Raw genomic sequence first — 3,917 nt, 5'->3', positions numbered from 1 at the left:
CATTATTCAAAAATAAACCGCCCCTAAATTATTGTTCCAGAATTATATAGTATTTGTTATTTACTCAATATATTGTAAGAGAATCTTTCTATATATCTATAGAGAAATGATACACTTATGGAATCCCGTAAGGTTTCTTGAATCGGGCCTGTGTTTCTGGGTCCGAGCCCGGCCCGAACACGTAAAAGCCCGCCGGGCTCCGGGCCGGCCCGGCCCGACCTTCAGAAAAATGCAAAAATGACAGGCCCGGGCCCGGCCTGGCCTGGCCTTCGGGCTCAAAAACTAGGCCCGAGCCCGGCCCGGGGGCAGCGTCGGGCCGGTCGGGCCGGCCGGGCCGGGCTTCACATGGCCAGGACTACTCTGCTGCTCACCAATGGACCCCACGAGTAAAGCTACATGTATGGGATTTTACGGAGATTTTACAAAGGGGTGCAACTTGGCACCCAGTGATTGGGTGTTAGTTGGTGGGATAGCCCACCCTCTGAAATTCAGTGGGGGCAGGTATAATTAGATGGAATGAGCCTGTAAGAGCCTGTAGGGTTTCGTACTTCTAGCATTTTTGTGGAACCCACCTGCTATTATTCTCCAATCATCGTTTCACTAGTCAGTCTTCAAGAACAATCCTGTAAGGATTTGTCCGTAGGTGTAGCAAAGTCATATCTATTATGTACTACTCCCTCCATCGCAAAATATAAAATCGTTTTTGACACTTGCGTGTTAAAAACGTTCTTATATTATGAGACGGATGGAGTATCTATCTATTATTCTGTTTGTTTACTCCCACCATTCCCAAATATAAGGTGCATCAGTTTCATTTAAGTTGAAGGATTGTATATTTCACCTGGATTAGATTATGGAAGATAATATAAATATCTCCAATTAATACATAACAGATAAAATATGAAAAGTAATTTTCATCATGGCATAAATAATATAAATTTGATATTGAAGATATTGATATTTTTCTGGAAACTTGGTCAAAGACACACACGTTGGACTTTTAGAAACTAATACACATTAAATGTCGAAATAGAAGGGTATATATGAAGCACGCTACATTTTTTCTAAGCACCACATTAATCCACATCATCATAATATCTTCACACTCAGAGCATCTACAGACGGACACCTTAAACTGGCATCAAATGCCCGGGCAGCCTACCCGGTCACTGACCGGTCACGAAAATGTGACCCAGCCGGACGCCTTAAATGGGCGCAAACTCCCGGGCTGACCGGCACCCCTGATATCCAGCCCAAATATGGGGCGGCCCGGGCACACCCACCACATTAGCCCAGTCCACCCGGACCCATGTATTTCCTCTCCGATGAACCCTAGATATCAGTCCACTCTACTTTCTCCACCCTCTCCTCTTCCCAATCCGTCCTCTCCTCTTCCCGATCTATCCTCTCCTCTTCCACTCCGATCCATAGCGGATGACCACATTAGCTCCGGCTCCAATGGAGACGAGAGCGACGTCGATGCGGTCGCTCTCCGCATTGCTCTACGCAGCTCCCGTCTAGATCAGGGTTGCAACTGAGGTGGGAGCTCACGGAGATGCGCCGTCGCCCTTCGCCCGTCGTCGCAGTGCCGACGACGTTGTCGTGCCCTCCCGCCCGACGCACAACACCGGTCCGAGCGCTGCCTGCTCTGCCCCACTCCAGGTACGCCGCCCCATCGCCACCCAATCCATTCAACCTCCTAAGAGCGTCCATGGGCACCGTTGGGTGCGTGTGCCCTCGTTCGTGCCGGTTCGGTCGTGGACGGTCGAGACGGAGGTGCTGGCCGCATGGCGTAAGCGGCAATGCAAGGGGGAGGCGCCCGCCCATCCAGCCGCGCGACAAGACCGCTCCCCCGCAACCGTTGGGCATGGCAACAGCACCACCCTCACCACCCACCGCCGAAGGCATGGCAATAGTATGTGTCGCCACGCTAACCCAGGCCACCGGCGTCCGCGCGGCTTAGAGTTGTTCCAGCCGCATCGTGACGTGGTGGGCGACGTGCAATAGTGGTTCCCTATCAGTGAGCCCCACAGGTGATGGGCCCCATGAGAAGGAGAAGACACAGATGCCAACGCTCCGCGCCCATGTAGATTTACCCTTGTACCTTGGGAGGGTAGGCCTATAAGACCCCCTAGGAGCCCTCCATGCAGAGGGTCGACTCTTCTGCCACTCCACCCGTTTGTCACACACAGACAAGAAGAAGTAGAGAGCTAGCACTTGTTCCTCCTCTACCCAACAAAGATCAAGGATACGATTGTAGCCCTCTTGTGATCCATCTAGTAGATCTGGCAGGACTAGAGGTGTTGTGTCCCATGGAGAGCCTGGGTACATCGAGTGTCACACGCGGCTTGTCCACAATATCGCCTCCGGAACCCACCGACGTCCTTTGGCCCCAACCACGTTCGATAAACCTACCCATGACATCTACCATGAGCATACCATGACAACCCAACACTGCCTTCTAGACGGCACACGTGTCGTCCGGTTCCCTGCTCGTGGCGCACACATTGGTGTGAGTTTTTTCCTCCAAGGCGAGCTTGTACGCACTCCTTACAATCAAGAGGCCACAGAGATCATGGGCCCAGGTGAGGACATTGTCAAGCTGATGCGGGCTGGGCTTTATCGTCAAGATGCGGTCCACGCCCATCGACCGAAAGTATTGGCAGAGTACATCCCCACGCCATCGTCCAGCAAGTCAGCTACCCTCCGTAGCCGGCAAAGTCCCATGCACAGAGATATGCCGATAGGACATCGGCCGTGGTAGCCTAGGATCCCTCCAGATGTGGATGTTCTCGTCAATGTCGACCTGCCACAGGCTATGTTAGATGCCGTGAGATGTTGGTGAAGTGTTACCTGTAAAAAGAGTGTCCTCGAGGTTGCCGTTAGGATAATATTTCGCCTTCAGAATTTGTGTGCATAGAGAATCCGGCTTGGTGAGGAGACGCCAGGCTTGCCACGCAAGCAGAGCTTGATTAAACAATCGGAAGGCTCGGAACCCAATTCCTCCTTTCTCTTTCGGTTTGAGCATTTTGTCCCAAGCAAGCCAGTGCGCCTTCCTTTTCCCATGTTTGGAGCCCCACCAAAAGTTCCGCACAAGTCTAGATAGATCATCACAGACTGAAGATGGCAGATTCAAAACCCCATTATATAGTTGTGCCATGGACTTAATCATTGTTTCCTTGCCCGCCTGGGAAAGAGTGTCACCCACGCAATGATACATTTCGTTAATCTCTCTTGCAGCATCTGAAATTTTCCTTTATTCATGCGGCCATCGAGAGTGGGCATCCCAAGGTACTTCCCTTCAAAATGTGAGCTTTGCACTTGTAACTCTTACCTGACTTCGGTTTGCTTCTCAATGGGGCAATTATCTCCAAACTGAATAGAGCATTTGTGGGGATTTATTAATTGTCCCATGGCTCTTGCATTGCTGTTTATGACACCCTTATATACTGCACTCGTGCTGAATTAGCTTTGAAGAAAAGGAGCGGAGAGGGGGTGTGACACCTCTGAAGCTCGACTGCAAATTTTCACTAGTTGGAGAGGTGACTACACCCCTTGTCTGAGTAAGGTGGAGAGACCATCAGCAATAATAGGAATCAAAAAGGGGATAGGTAATCACCTTGCCGAAGCCCACGAGTCGGTGCAAACGGATCAAAGATGGCTTCATTAAATTTAACAGAATATCCCACCGAGGTAACACATGTCTTTATCCATCGTACCCACCAATGAGCGAAGCCTAACTTTTCCACCACCTGCTACAAGAAATCCCAATCCACCAGGTCATAGGCCTTTGACAAGTCTAGTTATAAGCACAATAAGTATTCCGTGGATTTTTATCATGCTGAATATAATGGAGGTATTCAAAAGGCGAGCAACGCATTATCTGTGATCAGACGACCTAGAGTAAAATCACTCTG

The sequence above is a fragment of the Triticum dicoccoides genome, chromosome 3B (genome assembly GCF_002162155.2).
Source record: "Triticum dicoccoides isolate Atlit2015 ecotype Zavitan chromosome 3B, WEW_v2.0, whole genome shotgun sequence".
Lineage (NCBI taxonomy): Eukaryota > Viridiplantae > Streptophyta > Magnoliopsida > Poales > Poaceae > Triticum > Triticum dicoccoides.
Note: the sequence above shows the minus strand (reverse complement) of the source record.